The sequence below is a fragment of the Melospiza melodia genome, chromosome 4 (assembly GCF_035770615.1).
Source record: "Melospiza melodia melodia isolate bMelMel2 chromosome 4, bMelMel2.pri, whole genome shotgun sequence".
In the NCBI taxonomy this organism is placed as follows: domain Eukaryota; kingdom Metazoa; phylum Chordata; class Aves; order Passeriformes; family Passerellidae; genus Melospiza; species Melospiza melodia.
The window spans coordinates 74,936,907-74,960,176 of record NC_086197.1 but is presented as its reverse complement, the minus strand read 5'-3'; positions in this window follow the sequence as shown (position 1 = coordinate 74,960,176).

Here is a 23,270-nt window from a genome sequence, read left to right as displayed (position 1 = left end):
CAGCTGATCTAATTTTGATTTTCAAAAAAAAAAAAAATCTGTGTTCAGTATGAAACTGCTTGTAATTGCAGTCCTAGTAATCTTTTTCACAAGTTATTGAAATGAGTTTTCAGTCACATCATGGTAAAGTTAGAAATAAAGACATTGGAAAGAAGGGAAAAAGATCATTCTTATCTGGCTCCCTTCTTAAGAGTGTCTCAGATTTTAACACAGCAGCAATGCAATAAAAATATTCTATTATTTCCTGCTAGTCGCCAAAAGGAAGCTGTCCTGCAGAATCTGTTTCCTGGCCATCAGAAAACACTGGTGTAGTAACACATTTAAATTTGCATAAGCGAGGATTGATTTGGATTAATCTTTACATTTCACTAGTCTTGCCCAAACCCTTTTATTTATGGAGTTGAAGTATAGAAAATAAATATATAAAGTTACTATGTCCTAATTTCCAGCCTATTTTCCTGAATACAAATAACCATTATTTTAACTTCTATTTTTTGCGCCAGTATTATATCAGCATGGACTAAGTCCCCACTGCACAAAAATGTCAGTTTTCTTAAGTGGTCATTCTCCCTGAGGAGGGTCTAAAGGATTGTGTTATTGAAATTGTTTATCTGTGCTGATTACAGAAGAGAAACAAAAAATACCCATAAAATCAGAAGTTAATCTTAGCCAGGAAATAAGTAATATTGAGTCACTAAACCTGGCAAAGGTGGCTGTTCAACAGAAGCTGTTCTGAGCCAATTCCTGTATATATTCCACTGAAGCATAGCCATGGCATTTATTTTAGGTACAAGTGCCAAATTAAACATTTAATTGATTTTTCTCTTGCACTAAGTTGTCTTAAGTCTGGCCATGTGCTGCTGTAGGTACTGCTACAGATGCTACAAGAGCAAGGATAACCCTCAGTGCCGTTTTCTGTGGGAAAAGAGTGCCATTTCAAAACTATTCTTTCTGCTGCAATAAAAAATAATAACACCAAAAAATGTCCTCATGGAGAACTTAGAGAATTTTTGTTTCTTTTCTACATCCAAGGGTGAGAAGTCATACAGTATTTGGCTAATTGTCATTGTGATAAAAATATGTTTGGGAACATAATTTTCTATCAGGCAATAGATTTTTTATTTTCTGGTTTTGATGTTTTACATGTGTAAAGTAATTCTGAGAACCACTCCTACTAAACCTTTCAGTCCTCTCTCATCCTACTAATGCATCACAGAGAAGTTATTCTCAGCTTTCACTGAAGCCATTGTATTTCTAATCCACTTCAGTCTGGGAAAATAAGACCCTGCTTTAATTAAGAGAGTAACAAATGTAAACTAACTTCAGAAAACTAAACTCTTTCTCCCCCTGAAAATTCATATGCTGAGTGATTTGGAACAGAAATCCCTTACCCCTGTCCTGGATGATATGTTAGCACTGACTTGCTGTGAGAGGACGAGAGTCTGATGTTATGGGTGCAAATCCACCAATGTTTGCTGTGATTAACATCCACGGCCCCAAGAGGAGAGTCTTGTTCCTGGTTGCCTCAATGCTTCTCGGCTGCCATCAAAGGAGAATAAATTTTGCTTATCTGACACATCAGTAGCACAAAAAAGGAGATTCTTAAAAAATTTTGTCAACAGGACTCATTCTGTTTCTGCAATTTCTATTTGTTTTCTCCGAAGATCTCACAGCTTTAATACAAAAAACCCACTGGTTCTGGAATATCTTTGGGGGATAGGAAAGGGTGTACACATTTATTTTCTGAATCCCTATTTGAGATGGAGTAGCTGTATATTTTGTGAGTTAAGAATCTGAAAAATTAGGATACCTAGTAAGGAAATAAGCAGGCTTCAGAGAGGCCAATCACAGAGAGTGTAGCTGGGCTTCTGAAAATGCACTTCCTAATCTTAAAAACCAAACATGCAGAAGTGGTCATGAAAGCTGTTTCATGTTACTCCTGCAAGATGTTTCCAGGGATTGTGATTACCTTTAGCCCCATAAGTTTGTTCCAGAAGCTTTACAGGCAGTGAGGGCTGCAAACTGTAGCTGGCACAGACCATGACAGTCACTGGTTAGGGATCAGAGTGCAACAAGGAGAACTCTGTGGATGTGGAAGTGGGTGTTTCTTGGCATATTTGCAGATACCACTCTCAGGTGTGGCCCTCTCATCAGAGGTGGATGCTGTCTGAGGAGGCAATTCAGGAAGGAAGCCTGAGAGCATGTGGGTGTGATCCTCCCCCAGGGAAAAATGGGAATTGTTTATTTCAGCAGCAGGAAAAGAGTTGGCTCTTGGCATTTATTTCCAACAAATAGATTATTCACTAAACACACGATTTTTGTTGGCCTGAAAATATGCTTGAATCAAAACCACATCTGTAGAGCTGTTTAAGCTGGGGCTTTCAGTGAGTTTTTTACTGTCCTCAGAGATAGGTATTGAAATGAAATTTCCTTTCGGGAAGGGAAACAAAATCTTGCGATTTCAATGGGGATCAATTGGGCAAGCTTTGGTCCATGTCCCTGCACTTCATGGTATGCCATGCCTTTTGATGGCTTTCACTTTGGTGAAGATTTTTTCCTTTTTTTTTTTAAAGTATCCATGCGATGTCCCTGATATGTTCCCCTCCAAGTTGCGTCTTCCTCCTCTTCGACCTTGACTTTTCCCCCTGCTTTTGTAACAGCTGTGAGGTTACTTTTGGCATGTTTTGTTCCTTTGCACTGCACCTGAAATAATCCCAGTCCATTTTGTTGTAGTCACTAAATTTCCCAAATTTTTTTCCCAAGAATTACATTTGTTTGATGATATCTCCATTGCAGAGTGTTTGTAAGTCCTTCTTTTCTGTTTTGGCCTTCAGCAGGGATCAGTTTTGGCAAGCTTTGCTGCATGTGCCTGCACTTGATGGCATGCCATGCCTTTTGATGGCTTTGACTTTGGGCAAGATTTTTTTTTCTTTTTTTTCTTTTTTTTTTAAGTATCCATGGCATGTCTCTCATATTTTCCCCTCCAAGTTGTGTCTTCCTCCATGACTTTTTCCCCTTCTTTTGCAACAGCTGTGATGTTACTTTTGGCATTTTTTTGGTTTTTTGCACTTCACCTCGTGTAATCCCGGTCCATTTTCTCGTAGTCTCTAAATTTCCCTTTTTTTTTTTTCCTTGAATTGCATTTCATTTGATGGTATCTCCTTTCCAGAGTGTTTGTAAGTCCTTCTTTTCTGTTTGCAGGATTTTAATGGGGATGAATTTTGGCAAGCTGAGGTCAATGTCCCTGCACTAGATGGCATATGGCCTGCCTTTTGAGGGCTTTCTCTTTGGTGAAGATTTTTTCTTTTCCATTCTTTTTTTTTTTTTTTAAGTATCCATGCCATGTCCCTCATATCTTCCCCTGCAAGTTGTGTCTTCCTCCTTGACTTTTTCCCCATGCTTTTGCAACATCTCGGAGCTTAGTTTTGGCATGTTTTGGTCCTTTGCACTACAGCTCATTTCCACTCAGACCATTTTCTTGTAGTCACTAAATCTCCCAATTTTATGGGTTTTTTGGGATTTTTTCAATTGCATTTCATTTGAACATATCTCCTTTACAGAGTGTTTGTAAGCCTTTCTTTTCTTTTGGACAGGATTTCCTTTCCCCTTCCTGAAAGGAAGTGAGAGATGTGTACAAATTTATTTCTTCAGGTCTAGGTGTTTTTTTTGTGGATGATGATGGCCTCCACAGTCACCAAATGATCTGAACATTCATCTAATCTGTGCAAATTCAGCTTCAGCTCTCTCCTCTGCTTGAGGAGATTTCAACATATCAATCCCTATAGATTCCCCAACCCTGTAATGGACTCCACCACCATGTGCTAGGGCAGAGATTTCTAGAGTGCATACCACCCACAGTGCACAGGTGGCTTCAGATGGACAGGAGTAGAATCTTGTCCAAAAATACATCCCCAGAGAAAGTATTTTCAGGATATGTACACTAAAAAATCCCTGGGAGCACCAAGGAGGGGGCAAATTTCTGTTCCTGCTGCGGGCTGGTTGAGAGAGGATGGCCCCAGAGGCTGCGGCTGCTGGGTGCACACCAGAAGGGGGAAGCCAGTGTAGTGCAGGCTTTGTGCTGGTGGCTGTTTAGGCTGTACAAAATGAAACTGTGACACTGGGACCAGCATGAGTGTTCCACTCTGGTTTGGGAGCCAGGCACCCTCTGGGACAGCAGGTCTGGTCCCCTGTATGTGGGGAGAATGCGGAGAGATGGGAGACGAGGAGAAAGAAGATTTCTGGGGGCCTGAAATTAATTTGCTTCAGTTGCCAAACTGAAAAAAATATTACACCCCTAATCACTGTATGAATTTATTTCCACTGAATGAGCCTTACCCAGACTCCATCATTTTTGTGCCCAGTTGTGCTGAGGCAGCAATCAAGTGACGGAGCTTGTGTAACAGTATTTTTCTGTAAGATTTTAAGATCTGTGTCCCTTGGTTTCTGGCAGCTGGATTTTCTTGGCTGGATGTTAAGGTATTGTTAAGTGCTGCCTTACTGTTTCTTGCTTGTTTTTTGCTGACATAACTGGTCCTGGTGTCACCAGAGGGATGCAAGCATAAGTTCCCTCATTTTAAAAGAGGCAAAAAGTTTCAAGTGTAGTCTTTCGACCTTTAAAGCAAACTACAAAGACAGTCTGTTTCCTAAGGCTTTTTGGGAAGAATTGAGGGAATGAATGGGACAGGATACACTTTACTGCTTTGAATTACTAGCTGGCTAAGTTAATTTTATTTTTTTTTTGAGTGAGCTCTGCTGTGTTGGACTTGTATTTTAAACAACTGGTAATGTGCCAAAAGCTATGGATAGCCATTGTCCTTTGTATTTTAATTGTACTAAATAAAATGAGAACAATGGGAGTGAAAAAAAAGCCCTAGAGGTGGGTCATAAATAAGCATTATTTAGTTTCTAACAGACATGTTTTATTTTCCCAGTTATAATGGAAGACATAAAAAAGGCATTTAAACATGTCCTGAACAACTGAGAAACAAATAACCCTGGGTCCATTACTGTCTGAAACAAAGAATTTTTTATATTTTTCTTGAACAACTAATAAAAAATAATTTTTACAATTTAAATTATGTTTATTTTGTTAATAGAATAGACAAAATAACTAATGAGAAATTAACAGAACCTCCAATGGAAACTATTTATACGTGGCATCAGGTTAGTTGAACACAGAGTTATGCTTTAAGCCAGAGAAAAGCAAGAAAGATAATATTATATTTGACACTATCCAGAAACCAGAGAAAAAGCTCAGTAAGTTGTCAAAGGAGAACTTGGTTTTGAAATTTTACATTGAGCCAGAGATTTAGCTCAATTTAATGATTTTGGTAAAATAACACCACCATTAATTTCCTTTGCGCTTTGCATCTAAAGCCAAATAAGTGGTTGGGGTGGGTTGTAAGTGTTTTCTGGAGGAGAAAATACTGTCAATTCCACTTGTCAATACTTCCATGTTGCCAACAAATTTCGTCTGCTCCCCTCTGCCTAATTGTGCTCTCCCAGCAGCCTAAGCAGCCTAGATACAGTACTGGATGCTCCATCTCCCTTGTGTGTACTGCTGCCCACAGCCAACTTGTCCTGACCTCTGTAAAATCCCTGTCAAGTCTGACAACAGCCTGTGGTACTGGCATCTTATCCTGTGTTTGTTGTACTTCTTTTTGTCAGTAGTTTTTAATTCCCAAATCATCTACTTCATTGAACACCATCCAGGCTGGTATGATTTCGTGGAGTTTGATTTTCCTGCATTGGCATGTTTAGTGGTTGCTTGATCATCTATAGAGGAGGGTGTCTAGAAATCTATGTCTAGGACCTCTGAGGGAACACTTTGCACTTCCTAGCTTTACCTATAGCAAACTCTCACATTATTTGTGGGCTCAAAATATTTGTGAATAAAATACAAGGACAAACAACCTATTGTGTGGCAGGAAGTATGAAGTCTGCAGAAATGCCCTCAAGTTTTCTGTTGGTTCTTTTCATCAGGAGCACCTGTATATAGCTAAACAGCATATAAATCTTGTACTATTTGCATTTTACCCCCAAAGTCTTCTAATGAGTCTGTGCTTTATTTTTATAAACATTTTATAAGCTGCCTGGAGGTTTATATCTTCTGGCAGACATAATTTTTGGTTGAAATCATCTCACATTTCATTAAAAAGAAAAAAAAAATCCCATTGATATCCCAAGAATGAATTTTCATCTTTGTTACATGGCTCATCAAACAAATGGTTCCAATTCTTCAGCTTTAATACTAGACAGATGTTGTGTTAGACAGATATTATCACACTTTTTGGAATTCTACATGATAGAAGATGTATTTTTGCAGGCTGTGCTGCACATCACACAAAAACCTTATTCCAAAAGATATAAAATAACATTTGTGAAATCTTAGTATTTCAAAACCAGAGATGCTATTGCATGCTTTTGGCCAAAGTCAAATGAGAAGGCGAGCAACACACTGGAAAAGTTGTGATACAAGTCCCTCGTTATGAGCTCAGGATTGCAAATTGATTAGCACTCTGGCCCCAGTCCAGAAAAGCAGTTAGACTGAGAAAGTCTGTAGGAGTTGGGTGTTTAATTCCTTCAAGCTTATTTTAAAAATCTTAGCCTTAAGCATTTGCTTCCATAGGTGTGTTCACATATCTAAATTAAGCAGGTTGCTGGCGGAACCTGAAGACTCTTTACCCTGTAGCTGCAAGTCCCACTCCCCAGACTCCTCTTGGTGCCGGGAGAGCCAGGGATGCTGGGCACTGCTGATACTTTCCTTGAAAGGAGAGATCTCTTCAGGTTCAGTGAAGTGGCAGAGCCTGATGACAAACACTGAGCACTCCCTGGCATTGTGAGAGAAGCAGAGAAGCTAGAAAACCATGCAGGTAAAATGAGGGAAGAAGCTCTGCCCAGAGCCAGGACTCCCCCTTGGAGCTGCACATTGACCCCTGCTGTCCTGATGTGGTTTTAAGGAAAGTACTTTACCTTCTGAAGCTCACAAGCAGTCTCCAAGACAAAAATGTAATTTCTTGATCTCTATCCCTATTTTTTGGTCTTCAATCATCCTTATTTGTGCTGGTTTTAATTTCTGTTTTCTTACATGGATGAACTCATGAAACCTGATGTCTTTCAAACTACAGTCTTTTGCCCCCACATGCCCCATGGTGACCAGTCCTCAAGGAAATGGGACATTTGCAGCAAACATTGGTTTGTTTGAAGGGTATAGATAAATCCAGCATCAGTTAAGGTTCTGTCTGGTCATAAGCTGTAGTTCTGCCCTTGGAAGTAGGTCTGTCTGTGGTGGGAGATGCACCCTGAGGGCACAGGGCAAGTGCTTCTTTTTTGGTGCACTGCAGTCTGGGAAGTACTGTGGGTCCTTTTAAAAGTTTCCTACCTTTCAGCTGGAAATATATTCCTAGAGGCTATGTCTAGAGTAGGTATCCTGGGTCTCATGGGCTTATGTTCTGCCCCACTGAAGTGAATATATTTCTCTTCTCCCCAGGACTAATTAACTCAGATGTTATTCTGAGCTAGCAGAGATATGTAGCTTCCAACACTTGACTCAGATCTTTCACAGGCAGCCCAAGTATCTCTACATGGTGTTTGAGTTATGCCAGCAAGCCATATTCTGCAATCCTTTTCAAAGAAATTCAAAGCAAGGAAACTACAGAATGTAAATAGTATAAAGTGCTGCATGTAGCTGTTGAATTTTGTCTGGATAATTTGATCCATAGCCAGTTCAACTTTAATAAACTAGCATCTATTTTTGAATTAGTCTCTTTATGGCTTACAAAATCTGTTCTAAGCTTCAAGATCCATCTTTAAGAAACTGAAAATTAAATAAGAAATACCCACAGGAAACTTGCACGTTTTTTCTAACATCTTAATTAAATCCCGCAGGTTGGGAAAAATTAATTGAAGATTTTTACCATTTTCCCTACTAACTTTTCCTACTCCAGGGATTCAAATAAATGGAGTTTACAAATTCATCGACTGTTCTGCTTTAAAACTTCGTGAAACTTTGCTTTTTAGTAGGAAGTTAATTAGGAATAGTTATTATTATACTTTTAATGTGGATAAGACTCCTGAGGCACTGTAAACATTAATTAAGCCCCACAGTACCCTCTGAAGTAGATAGTACTTACCCACAGTTGAGAGAAAATAAAGTCTCCCCTCCCCATTTAAACTCTATCCCAATATCAACAAGCCAACTATAAATGTGCTAAAAAGGGAGGGAAAAGCACACTGCAAAATATTTCCTATGCTTACATTTTCCTGAAGAAAATTTCTGAAGGCTGCAGAGTTAGAATACTAGGAACAGTACTATTTGCAACCTTCCATTATTTAGGTCCTTACCACTCAAAAATTTGTTACCTGTTACATGAAATTTTGAGTGTTTATCTAAAATACAGCCATGCTTACAAAAAAAAAGGAGTTTGGATATTTTTCATTTCACCTGATAAAAAATTATTTTGGATAGTCCAAACCTTTTTGGTTAAGTTGAATGTTTCTGGGAATTAAATGTTTTTGGACAATTCAGTCCTGAACTGGTACAGCAGTACCACATGTCTCTTCTATTTATATACTTTAGTAGAAACAAGGATGTAAAAGCTTAATACCCTTGCATCACGTGAATAATGTACTGGAATACTGGTACAGCTCTCACAACATGAAATGACAGACAAATCACAGCAGCTCAGACTCCCACACGGTTCTGGCCTATGAAAGCCACCAATGCCAGCTCAGCTTGCAGGGATGCTGTTTGGGAGCTTTAGGGAACAGCAAATAGTGCAGTTGGTGCCTTCAGGAGTTGCAAACTACTGCATCATCAGCTGCAGTGTTCCTGGGTGAGGAAAACAGATCCAGAAATGAGTAATCCTTTTAAACTCCCAAAAGTTACTTTTCTTAAATTCAGCTGATTTTTTGGTATCTTTCTTGCCAATGTAGCTCACAAATCATCTGTTAAAATGTGTGGTACACTTATGTGCTTCAGGTAAGTGCCTTTGCTCCTTGCAGAACTGACAGATAGCTTTTGTGTTCTGTAGGGAGTTCTGGAGCTTCAACACCAAACTGGCCAGGCACAGCAGGCCTGATCCAAACGCCATCAACTTAAAAGGAAGGACTCCTTTTGCCTTCAGTGGATTCTCAGCCCATCTTCTCTTTTGCACATACTTTTGCATCTCAGCTTGCAGCTGAACTGGCAAATCAAACAAGACTTGTGTCCCCATAGGAAAACTCCCTGACCCCAAAACCTCCCCTCCCAAAGGGGGTGTCCACACAAATGCTGCCAGCTGTGCAGACCCTTGACAACTGTACTGATGTTCCAGGAACAGCTTGGGCTAAAAGCAGCTGGGACCCCTTCTTCTGGGAATCACTGCACAGCTGTGCCTGGGCCTGTGCCTGAGTCTGCTCAGTTTAGTGAGATGTGCTTCGCATGGGGAGTGAACATGGACACAGCGAGCACATCATCTCTCAGGTACTGAAAGCGAGGTGTGATCGAGGAAGAGGAGACCACAGCAAGTCCTGGACCATTGGTTGGGTTGGGTACCTGGCCCCAGGAACAGTCCTTGCTGTAAAGTGTGAAGGTTATTTCATATTTTATCTGACAGACCGGTGTTTTAAGAAACTTACACATACACTGCAAATAGTTTTACCAGAACCACATCAGCCAATGGAGGCATTAGAAATTCAGATTAGATCTTTTATATTTTTTAAAAGTGATTAGAATCAAGCTGCAAACTTTGGACCCAAACATCCTACCCCTGGCTGTATTCCACCAGTTATTTCACAGATCTGCTTCATACTACACTGCAGTAATAAGAAAGATAAATAGCTTGGGAAGGTTAGTAAAAGTTGGAAGGTTAATAAAAGTAATTAAGTGTAGCCAAGTGATTAATGGGAAATGGCTTGTATGGGATGATTTAAGTGAATTTTAGCATATCAATAAAAATTATATGCCTGCCTTCAATTATTGTTTCATTATATCAAATTTTTACAAATTACAAATTTTACTCAGATATCACAGATTTGGCCAAGACTCTCTGAAGATTGTGGGAATACAGTAACTATAAATTGATCAGATCAAAGGTCCAGAAGCCTGTATCCAAGCCTGTGAGCTAGAAGAAGCTTAAGAGAAAGCATAGAAAACAGGACAGGCATATAATGACAATACCCTGGCCAGTATTGCAACTTCAGTGATTTGTGGTGCAGGTGCTTCCTGAGCCAGCAGTAGTGGCTTCTGTTTCATAGCCCAGAATGGATTTTTCATCTATGAATTCATGCTATTTCTTTATGAACTTTTGTAAGCTGCTGTGATCTGCAATGGCCCATAGCTGTAAGTGGATGGGGACCATCTCTTTTTGTTCAATTTGAATTTACCACTTAGCTTCACCTGATCCTTACTTTTTGAAACCCTGTAGATCTTGCAATGAAAAAGACAGTGATTTTTCTTCCCCTTTTAGCTTCCTGCATTTTACTACAGCTCTTCCAAAAGAGGGAAAGACAACACAGTTGATGTCCTGCTCTGATTGCCAGGCTCTGTGGCAGGGCTTTGAGCAAGTTGCTGCCTCTTTGGAGAGGGCAGATGAGAACTGGCCCTGTCTGTCCCACTGGTCCTCTCCCTGACCCAGCAGCAGGTGTGTCAGGGCAAGGGTGCCCATCCTTGAGCACTGAGTTGCAGCTGCAGCTTGTGGGAGCTAGGTAAGGCATTGCCGCTGGCACCAGTGCCTCGGGTCAGAATTTGCTGTCAAATTTCTGAAGGGGGAAACTTTAATGATCATCATTGGACAAAACCTGGCATAACTGCCAGGCCCTGGTGGAGGCTTTCATGAAATGCACTGTTAACAAAATCTCTGGGGGTGGTGGGGTTCCATCAGTGAGGGACCAGCACTGCTTGGCACAGTGTCCTTGCCATGATCTCTGATGTAGCTGCAGGAGGTTTTGTGCTCTGCTAGGAAAAGGTAACCACTATACTTTTTTCACCCACATCAGCATTCTTCTCTTTCTGTGTCTGTACTGCTCAGCCACAGAAAATGACAAAAAAACCCCCAGAACAATAAACTAAAACAGTGTGAAAGCAACACCACTAACAGTCTTTAATCTACGCTGACTGAAAGTTAATCCATATATGCAAGAATCTGATGCTTCAGCTTACTGGGAGAGACAGACACATAATAGAATCTCATAAACAATATCACTTCCCAATTACAGGGCTTTGCCATCTTTTGTTTAACTCTGACCTACATCAGCCTTTTGGTGAAGTGAAAATTCCTAGCACAAACTACAGTAATTTACCTCAAAGCTGTTGTAGAAAAATGGATTTGACACAGATGAAAAAAAATCTAAGCTGGTTTTGTGGTCTCAGGGAGCTGTGCTCATTAATTATTTGAAAGTGATGCTATCCACAGGTTGAAAACTCAAACATCTGTGTAAGAGTGTCGTTTTTTCTCTAAATAAGATATATTTATGTAGAATTGTTGGCTCTTTCTTTTTTCTTTCATTATAAATCTCACATTTCTTTTATATTTCTGTGAGACTGAGCAGTTGTAGCTTATCCCAAATTTCAGATCCCTGCAAATCATTTTGAACCTTGAACATATACACAAAGTGAAACCTGGTGAAATTTCAGATGGTCTGCACTTGAACACATACATGATGCAAAAGGCAATGAGTCACTGAAGGTACTCTGTAGGCAAAAGGAAAACACCTTGCTGAGTGTGGGGGCAGATGGGGACCCAGTCAAAGTCCTTATTCTAACTATTCCTGCACCTCCAGAAGATGCACTCTGAAAAGACATGGACTTTGCTGTCTGAAAACAGAGCAAATCAATCCCTGTCATTTTTTGAAGTTTTTCTAAAGCGTGGGGACCAGTTAGCTCATCTTGGAAGACAAAGAAGGGAGAAGAGTGGCAAGAAGCTTTCCCTTTTCTTGTTTCCAGTTCAGCACTATCTGTAGAATGTGACCAGAGCAGTCATTGGAACAGGTCTTCTGATATATAGAGATACATGCCAGAGATACATTGCCTTCCTAAAAAGGCAGAAACTGAACAGATTAGCAGAAGAAAATATCTGTGGTTCCCAACTCATCAACACTGGAGATTTCTGTCATAAAATACTAGTTTCATTTTTACTATTTTTGCCTAAGAAGAAATACACGAAGCCTTATTTAGAGGAATTTGTGTCAAAGAAGATGAACACACAGATATTTAAAATCTAAGTTAACTACTCTGGTTAGTTTGAAAGTGGTTCAAAAACTTGTGACATTTTCAATTTACCTGCCCTAAGTTTTAATTAGCAGTGAGACCATGTCCCAAAGACCAGTGGTGGGGAAGGTGCTGCCTGTGGCCTTGCAGCAGCCATGCAGACCTCTGGATATGACAATGAAGCAAAGGAAGAGAATCGGTTCATGAGCTGGTATGACCTTTTCCATGACACATGATACTTGCCAGAAAAATGCACTTGGTAATTTCTGCACTGTGCTTAGCGCTCCTCTTTGAAGATCTGTCATTTAGAAAAATGGATGGTCTGTGTCTGCAGGAATTTATTCATCCTTGCACACATTATTCTAGTAGTTAATCACTCTGGCAGCCAAAGTTCAGATCTTATTTCTAGACTGAATTTTGTCAACATTCAGCTTCTAGGCATTGGCTCTTATTATAGCTTTCCTTCCTGCTGGGTGATACCATCACCCATCAAATTCTCCTGGATATGTTACTAAAATCAAGCCTACTCCAATATTTAGTTCATACCTAATTTCTGTCTTCAAACTCAACTGTGAAGACTGCAGGACTCTGGCAACATCAGCATGCTGCTCTCTCACCTGCTTTGTGCAAGGCTTGCCTCCTATACTCAGAAGCACGGTCTTGAAGGATGGCTTTGCTTTACTTTTATAAGGACTTGATTTCTTCTAGAACTTTCCTGTAATCCAATGTTGACGCTGCTGTTACTTCATTACTGCTGTTTTATCACACAAAGTTTTATCACTAATGGTTCAAGGCACTCTGACTTCAGGTTAGTGAATATATCATAAAACAGGAGCTGCATAAGTTCCAAAAGTCTCCAGCATGTATTTTATATTAGCTGAGACAAAACTAATTGGCTTTTCTGCATATTTGCACTCTTACATTCTCATCAGCAGTGCACTTTGTGGAAAGCAGTTTGTAAAGCTGCAAGTATCAAGCAATCTTTAATGACACACTGGATGGTATAATAACTCTTAGGCCATTTATCTCAGGGTCCAAAGAATGGCAGTAAAGAAATCAGGTACCCAAAGTGGATGCCAGGAAATAGCTGGGGAAAATATGATTTAAAAAGTGATAGGAGACACCTCAGAGCAGAAACACCAAGAAGAGAGGGAACAACGATCGTGGCCAGTTATAAAACTTCTTCAGATACCACTCCTTAAGGCAAATACTCTCTGGGAACCAGACATCTGTCTGGAATATCTGGCCAATATCCAGCTCTATATGTACAGTAGATATGACTATTGATTCCCAGTCATGTATTATACACCATACTTTGAGAAGTGGAACAGAACTCATTTAACTCCGTGGGTGGGAGAAATTCTAATAATGTGCCATGAAAGCCTATAAAGCTTTTTTAATAACACTTTTAATAGAGACATAGAATAAAAGAAATACAAATGGCAGGTTTAGAAATACAGAATGGGATCGGTATTACAAAACTGGATCACCCAGTTTTTCTTTTCTTTCTTTTGAATGCTAACATAGCACATCCTACCTGGGGACAGGCACAGCTGCTGGCCTTACCTCCTTCAGATCTCAGCTGCATCAGCTTCTTAGCCCCTCCCTCACCTTTTGGCCCTTATCACTGATCTACTTTCCTCAGATGAGACCTACAGTAACAGTGCAATACAATGCTCCAGCCATGCAGGAAAAATTAATGGAAAGTAAAGGGTTTTGTCTTTTGGGGATTTTTTGGTTTTTTTTTTTTTTTTTTTTTTTTTTTTTTGCACACCAAGTATTTGTTGGAGGCTAGTTGTCTTTCTAGAAAAGATTTTTCCCCTTTAAAAAAAAAAAAAAAGCCATGTATTTTTTTATGTTTTCTTTTCTTTCTTTCTGCTTAAATATTAATGATGGAAAACCAGCCTATTCTTATCAGAATAGATAAAGGCCCAAAACTTGATTTTAAAGATCAGTTTGTATGACCATCTCATGAATTTGAGGGTTTTTAATGTTTCAAATTAAGTAACTGATGATGCATATTTTGATCTTGTGCTTTTAAAAGGAATTAAAGCATCTGCTTTGAAAGGGTCTTTGGCAAGTACAATTAATTTTTCAAATATTAAAAATGAGTATATCTGGCACTTCTCCAACATTAATAAAATTCCTCAACAACCTTTGTTACCATTCATCTTGAGCATTCTTTGGAAAGACTTGGCCTTCCTTTCTAACCCCCCTCCCCTTCTAGATATATATCTGTAAGCATTAAATGAAGATATAGGACATATTTCTGGGGATGTAGAAGGGGAGATTAATATTCTGATGATTTAGTGAAGGACATCAATGGGTTTGTTAGCTCTTATTTCAGTAGCTCTTATTCACAGTATACAGAACTTATTCACAGAGCTAAACAGAATTCAAGGTATTAGGGGCCACCCAGAATTTTAATTTTACAGATTTGCTATTTTTTCTCTTTGTGTGCTTCCGTTCTCATACAAAGTTTCTCATCTTGTTGAATTTGTTTCTGTCCCTACAAACCTGAATGATGCAGTTAATAATGCAAAGTTCAACATTAGCATGGATGTAATTGCCATTTGCAATTGTTTAAAGTTACCATGGCATCTTAGCATAGATAATACCATGGTAATTCTAACCTGGCGAAGGTAAATGGCCAGTATAAATGGCATTTTTGTTACACTTTTTATTTGTGTTTACAGACATGAACAGATCAATATTTGCAGTGCTTTTCTGAGACCGGTAGCAGAGTCTCACAATGGCTCAGTCCAGCATTAAATACTTGGGGATTTCAGAGACTTGGAAGAGAGATATCATAAAATTAAAGATATTGATAAATGGTGGTTGATCAGGACATAATTAAGGAGCTTTGCAGGCTGCCAAGCTAAAGATCATCAGCCTGGCTCAAAATTTCTGCAACTGGCATAGGAAAAATGATATTCATTGAAATAATTCTGCATGTTTTATTTGCCTCTGAGCTCTTTAGCTATTAGGATACGCTTGGGTCTTGTTTATTACTCCCCTTTCCGACGAAGAAGGTTTTAAGCTTACCCGGCAAGTAGAAGCAGAAAGTCACACCCTTGCACACTCACACTCGTGCACACTACTCACACACTTGCACACTACTCACACTCACTCACACACTTGCACACTACTCCCATTCACTCACACACTTTAACACTCGCTCACACCCTTGCACACTACTCACACTCACATACACTCTGGCACACTACTCACACCCATGCACACTCTTGCACACTCCTCACACTCATTCTCACTCACACTGACTCACACCCTTGCACACTCACACTCTTGCACACTTCTCACACTCAAACACAGCCTTGCACACTCGATCACACTCACTCACACCCTTGCACACTACTCACACTTGTGCACACCCTTTCACACTACTCACACTCTTGCACACTGACTCACACCCTTGCACACTCGCTGACACCCTTGCTACAAGAAAACCAGCTAAAATTACAGGTCTCACGTTAGAGCACATTAAACCCCTCTGGCAGTGGCGAGCAGAGCAAGGAGGCTCCTTTTGCCCATCAGCTCCATTTCACAGTGTGACAAAGCTGCAGATGTGCCCTCACATTAGCCAAAAACATTCCACTCCTGTCCTGTGCCTGCCCCTTCCTGGAGGTGGAGTGTTGAAAATAGTTCTTCTTGCTCAACGAAAACCCCACTCTTCCCTTGCTTTGCACATCTTCTCAGCTTTTATGCTTTCATACCCATTTGGGTAAGAACATCACCATTGCAGCATACATATATCTACAGAAGAAATTACTTGAGAAAGACAGAGGCCAGGCAATATGCCTCCAGTTGTTTTTCCCACAGACCATGCCTAAGCAGACATTATCCTTGCTGATTCAGCCATAAATTTCTTTCTGAAGCAACTGAAAATGCAGAGGTTAAATGAAGGGAAAAAACTGACGTAGGCAACAGCTGTGATACAAATACAAATGCAGTGAAAGCCATATATTAAGGAAGGGTGGAAACTCATTCAGATGAGACTAATTTATAGAGTGGCTGAGTGAAATATTCAGCAATATTAAAAAGAAAGTTCCTATAGTAAAAGAGATGAGAAAATAATTTAACTGGATACTGTTGAAGTTCTTTCTTTATGGTGGGAATAACAAATAGCATCACTCATTTTTCTTAGCTGCATACCAAGAGAAGTCAGAATGTCTCTTCAATGATTTTAACATTTCTGGCAAAACAGCATAGTAGGGAAAAATAATCAACCTTTTCTTTCTGAATATGGACTTTAAAGATGCCTCCTTCAAAGAGGAATTTATTGATGCTGTGGTGCTATAGTGTGACACCACTACCATGAGAAAGTTCTCTGCTCGGATGCTCAGCACAGCTGTAAACTACAGTCTTTGCTTTCCCTTGCTACACAGGGCTCCCTGGTGTCACCAGGGCTGGCCTCCTACGGAGAAGTATAAGCAGAATACAGGGACAAGAGAGCCTGCATTTTAGTTACAAAAATGCCAGCACATGTAGGGATGTTTAATGCTCCAAGAAAAGTTCTGGGATACTTCCTTTTTTACATAGGACTACCAGTGTGTAACACCCACCTTAGCTAGTTCTGACATCAAATTCTTCAGATCTTCCCAGCTCTTACTGCTGGCCAGGTGTGTGTGTGTGAAAGACCCATGGTTCAAAACGGTACCTCTTGGGTGGTGATGAGCTCCTGTGGGCTTTTCCTCGGGCACAGTGGCAGCCTGATGGTCACCCCTGGGCAGCACTGGGGCTGGGTAGTGCCCTGGGGCAACCTGTGCTCTGGTATTGGGAGCATTTGCCAAGGGAGTGGGCATGTGTGGCTCCCCTGCCCAAGCAGAGCCCAGGGCACATCGCCCAGCTCCACTTCCCAGCCTGCTGCAGGCACGGTGCTGCAGCGGCTGACTGGGCGCGCTCTTCAAGGTCCTTTGAACAATGTCATGGAGACTGGCTTTTGGAAGGCAGACACATCTGGAAATTGCTGCTAGTTCCTCATATCATTAGGGAAGATAAAAACTTGGAAGGACTGGCTTTCCCTTGAAGAGTTCACGAAATCACAAAATCAATTAGGCTGCAAAAGATCGCTGAGACCACTGAGCCCAACCTTTGGGCAAACATCACCATGTCAACTAGACCAGGCCACTAAGTCCAGTCCTTCCTTAAAAGCCTCCAAGGCTGGTGACTCCACCACCTCCCTGGGCAGTCCATTCCAATGTCTAATCACCCTTTCTGTGAAGAAATCCCTCCTAATGTCCAACTTAAAGCTCCTATGGTGCAGCTTGGTGCTACTGAGCTCACGAGATTCTCTTAAGACAGGAGACAAGGAAGAACCTGACCATGGTGGGATATGTTTCCTTAAGTGCTTTCCTTGCACAAAGCAAATTTAGATGCAATGAATCAGCTCTTTTCTTCACTCTGATAACCCAGAAAAAACATGCTTAAAACATTGGTGAGGTAGACTGGATTCCACCCTCTGCTTTACTCTGTAAACACCTGCTGGCTGAGACCTGTTAGTCATTGCTGCTGATTGCATGAGAAAGAAACCAAAGGCTGTAAGGGTTCATATGATGGAGTCATTAGAGTGGGAGTGAACAGGAGTTACACAAACCTGTGTTCTTCCTGAGAAAATTACATGCACGGATTAAGTGTTGCAATTTACTGTAGGTCTGCCACCTTAGCTTAGTGTGTATCTCTACAGCATCTATCAGGATGTTACAATTTTTATTGATCCACATTATTTTTTCTCCATTAGCTTGAAGATTAAAGAGAAAAGGTTTGGATTATGTGATGATTAATCACAAGTTAGATATTTACAGTTTGAATGCATAGAAAAGATTAAAGAAAATCTGTCTTACATCCCAGCACAGTATATCAGTTTGAATAGGGCTTTTTTCCATGTCACTATTTCTACCTGATCCCAGTTAAAAGTTGAGACCTTAATTTTTACTTTTTTTTCCCAAGCTGACAATGCTGTGCATTTGGCAATAACATACCTTAGTATATCCTTCCTTAGATAGAAGATAGCAAGTACATGGAATGTTTTCTGGACTTGGGGAGAACAATTGTGTAGCTAACTGAAAGAAACTGGAGAAGACAGTCAAGTTGTTTACATTCCCCTTCGCTGAAATGCTCTCAGTACTGCAATGTTTTTAATTTCAAGGGGGAGTCTAGATATTGCATGACGTTTGATGATCTCTGCTTTGATTTGGGTGGGTTTGTCCTTGGGAAGTGTAATTACATCTCTGATATGGATCTGTTCAAACAAGGTAATTCATGGCCTACTTAAGATCCTGCAGAGCTGCCAAATAAAGAGGTGTCTAAAATTACCCTTTCCTTTTTCTGATGGAGACATAATAATGCACAGGTTATTTTGTATACAGACCATTGTCTTCTTCCTTCTGAAGAACCGGATGATGATGTATTGTAAGAAAATCTTGACAGTTACAGTGGTTTAGAAAGCTGTAAAGCTTTCTTCCCCAATAGGGAAAACACTGGAGAAATTAAGGCTCACGATAGTTTTGTTTTGGATACAAATAAATGTTAAAAGTACTTTAAAATGGCTTTAAAAATAATCTTTAATCTCTTTTGCTGATAAGAACTTTTCATTCTCATTTGATTATTGGCCAAATAGGGATTTCTTACTAACACAGCAACAATTTTTTTTCTCATCATTTGGCCACCTAATATCTACAGGATTACTCATGGTGTAAAGCTTTATTCAGCAAATAGGCATCTCAGTCCTGCCTGTGGTGTTCATCTGGTTTCACACCTTGAGGTCTTTCCTTTATCTAATAATCTTTTTCTTCTCTCTATTTTCTCTCTCTCCCTTTACTATGGGAACATAGCCAAATTGCTGGGGACGTTTCAGCAGGTGGATACCCTGAAATTTGGGTGATTAGCGTGGCATGTGTCAGATTTTGTCTTTGATACCTTTGTTATCCAAAACTAGCAAATGCTCTCATATTCCTGGGGGAAGGGGGGGGGGGGGGGGGGGCTGGGGGAGGAGTGTGGAAAACATTTCAATTTGCTCTTAAATGGATAAATTAAAATTAAAATATTTGAGGGGGAAAAAGGCCTATTTTTATCTAGTTGTTGTGACAGGTGGGTGTCTAACTGTAAAACAAATGAGTGCTCCATGTGCTGGATTTACACAGCTGAGTGACACTGTGCAGTGTCTGCTCTGAAGTCAGAGCTCAAACTGAGATTTCCATCCACAGGGACCCCATGGCATCTGCCAGAGAGAAGTCCCTGCTGTTGTGTTGCTGTCATCAGCTTCTGCCTACCCTTGATCTACAGCGTGGCTTAACATCAGGTCAGTCAGAGAAACATCGTGATAGACAACATTTTATTTTGGCACAAAATCCTGTAAGAATAGTTTCAGGCAGATATTTTAGATCTCATGGGCCGAAGGATCTGAGTACCTCTCTCCTCCACTTCCTTCGTGCAGCGTGAGCTCCCTGACTCAGTCTCCAGCTCTTCCAGTAAAATCTCTGGGTGGCAACAACCCAGGGAACACTATCAGTATCAGCTCTTAGGGGCTGTGAGAGACTGGAAGGATTGCTGGCTTGAAACATTTTGGGTGCGTGTGTGGGGTGAGGAGCAGGTCAGGTTTGCCCTGGTGAGGCGATCCCTGCCCTGCACCCCCCCCCACCCCTGCCCTCTGTCCCAGCCCTGCAGTGCCCACCAGCCCCTGGCACACTGAGCCAATGCTCCACACCCTCCCTGGAGCCCCAGCCCAGCTCCTGAGGGCACAAATGGCCACAGGTCACACTGGGGGAAGGGCCCAGGAAGGACAAGGAGTACCTAAAGTGAGACACAAGGCAAGCGCATGACTTGGCCCTGCTTCCTCTTGGAATTTCTATCAGGTGAATATCTCTGGAAACAAGAGTAAAAAGTTTTGTTTGCTGTTTTCTTCTTTTTTCTCTTCCTCATTCTTCTTCTAATTCCGTCTTGGAATTTTTGAGTAAATTAAAATTGGATGGCCTTAGAGTTTGCAAAGTTGAATGACACTTTGGGAAGTGTTTTATGTTGATTGAATGCTGCTCTGAGCCTTTTGTTCTCTGACTTTTTTATTCATGTATATGCTTTTAATGTATGTGTTTATAAAGTCAGTAGAAGGAGAAGGAGGGATGCTGGAAGAGGACAGATGACACTGACAAAATCAAGTCTTGATGTGAAATAATCCCCATAAAAGAAGACTAGGGACACTTAGTTGAATATGGCTAAGATAAATATGGCATCTTAGTTTATCTTGGGAAGCAGGAATACCATCTTCTTTTCCCCACGTGACAATGTACAGGAACCTCTCCAGTCTGTTTGGGAAGAAAATGGTACACTTAGGGCACCACCTGCACTGGGAGCAGTGCCCCCCTGGGACCTTTGATTCTCCTGGGATATAGAGAACCTTCAGGGGTGCTGTATGGGGAACACACCCGCCAGAGGGACACTGTGTGTGTGCACTGAGGACCTCAAACCCAGGCATTTCTGCCCTCCTCGTAGCCCCTCCATCACCATGGCAGCCACATCCTCTCAGTGTAGGTAAATATTGACTTGGTCTCAGAAAAGTGATAATTTCACATGTTTTTCCAACACTGCATTAATAAGCGACTTGCAATCCAGTTAGAAAAACTGTCAGTAGTGCCAGCCAAATAATTTATATGGCAACAGCATGTAACAGATTCTAAGATAACAAAATTCTTTACCCAATATCAACAGTGTAATTTATATACAGATCTTTCTAGAAACATGTGAGGTGTATCTGACCATACAGGTTGTTTTATGATTTTCTGATGCTATTGGATTATAAAAAAAAAAATTAAGGAAATGTAATTCTTTCCATTCAGTTGATATTTTTCCTGTTTTCTCATTAAAAAAGTACTTCCTACTCTAACATGAAGATGTGACATAATACCAGTTCCTGGATGAAATACATAATTATGCAATTATCTGAAAAGACAATGCGTCGTGCTTGTAATTATTTTTTATTCTTACTTGTAAATATGATATTAATTTATTATCTTGTCCGCAATATTTGGAGAAATTATCTGTTTTAAATGTATCTCCTAGGATATCAATTCTCTAGCTGTTTGAGGACAGTGTCTTGAAACCTTTCTCAAGCTAAATTTCAACTGAGTTCAAAAGTATCTGTTGGAAATTTGTCTTGTGATGTTTGGTTGCATGTTTGTCAGAGGATATATGCAAACCATCAAACAGAATGGAGAGGCTCCTTATTTTCCTAAGTCTTAGCTAATGAGGAGAGACTTAGCTTAGTGAAAACCTAACTTAGCAATTCTGAGTAGCCCCCAGCCTGATCCTCCCTCCCAGCTGGTAAAAGGAGAAGCCTAGGAGACAACTAAATGAAGAGCTTAAAATTCAGTACAGCTAATAGTCTGGCAATGTGCTCACCTCTTGTAAAACACCTTGCACAGCCAAAGGCCAAATTCTGCAGCTTTCAGCAACATGGAAGCGGTAGAATTTCAGGTTGTGCTTCAGTGGCTGTGACTGGCAACTCAGGGTGGACTTCAGAGCCAGTAACAGCTCCTGGCTGTGCAGAGAATGAAAAACCTGCCAAAGAGTATCCCTATTGCATGGCCCAAGATGTGCATGCTGCACGTAACATGGTAATAAGCTTACCAAGCTCCTCTAATAAAACGGTGTTTGATTGAATTAGAATTTCTTTCAAATATATCCCTTTGTCCCCTGAAGTCAGTTTTGAGAGTGTTCAGAGTTCATGATCATAAGTGTGCTGTTCTCTGGCCTCCCAGTGTGTGTCTCTGTTCTGGTCTGTTGTGAGAGACTCTGAGAGGTGATTTTGAAATATTACATCCTGGTAAGGTTGACTGAAGAAGTGATCAAGGTCATAGAAATCACTCCAGGAGGTCTGAATGGAACATCATAGTAAGAAATGTATGTTATTTTCTCCAGGAAATGCAACACAAGAATCTAGGTTAGATGATAGAATTGGGTACCAACTCCCAGTGGTTCCTCAGACTCGGAGAGCTTTGTCAAGATGTGATATAAGAGAGAGCAAATGTATTCACCTTCCAGCTAGGATGCTCTGTGGATGAATGCAACACTGGTTTAGGAGGGGTTGCTGCATGGGTGTGTGAATGTGCACCCTGGTGGTTAATATTGATGGTCGGTAGCTGGAAATGCTCCTCAGGCCCACGGTAAATCCGCACTCAACAGTCCCACATCTTCAGGTAGAGTTAAAAATTACTCATAGCATGTCTGACGCTGTGTGGAGGGATATGGTTTTGTCTTGGACTCACCTGAACTCTGTGGGTTCCTAGCAAATAAATGTATGCAAACTTCATGAAGGTCTCCATTATTGGTATGTGGCTTTGATGTTTTCTGAAGCCAAGAGACTCCAACTTGGAATGGTTAGTTGGCATCTTAGTTGCCAGAAAATCTCAAAGTGGTATGCTGACTGGATCAGAAATCACCCACTAAAAGGACATTAGTGTCAAAAGAGGAACAGCTAGCTTTCATAGAAAGCAGCAAACTAATTGATGATACCCTGGTGGCAGAAAAGAAGATTTCTTAAATTATATTAGAAGTCTTGTTCACAGGAAAAGAGAGGATAGAGAAAGGCAGCAGACAACTCAGAAGAAAAGCCTTCAAGCCCCCAAAGAAAAAAGTTGCCTTTTCCCCTTATTGCTCTGAATTGGGAGCACCATCTGACAACATCAAATCTGCCTGGGAACTCCAGCCAAGAAAATGGGAGACAGCCAAGAAACTCTAAAATTCATTCTTTTAATAAAATACAAGAAGTTTAAGTCAGGAGAACTTAGATTTTACTCTTGGAACATTTATAAGCAGCCAAGGCTCAGCCACAATATTCACTGTACATTGTTCCTCAGCTTCAACCTGGAATTATGCAGTGAGCTGAGGCTATGGCAGAAAGAAGTAAAATGTGTGATTTCCAAGTGTGTTCAGCTAATGCAGCATGTGCTACTTAAAACTCACTGGGCACACTATGAGGTCCGGCTCAGTGGTGTCCACAGGAATTTCTCAGGGGACTCTAGGCAGGAAAGGTCCGGGGTCTGGTTGAGGATATAAGGCCAAAAAGGTCTGC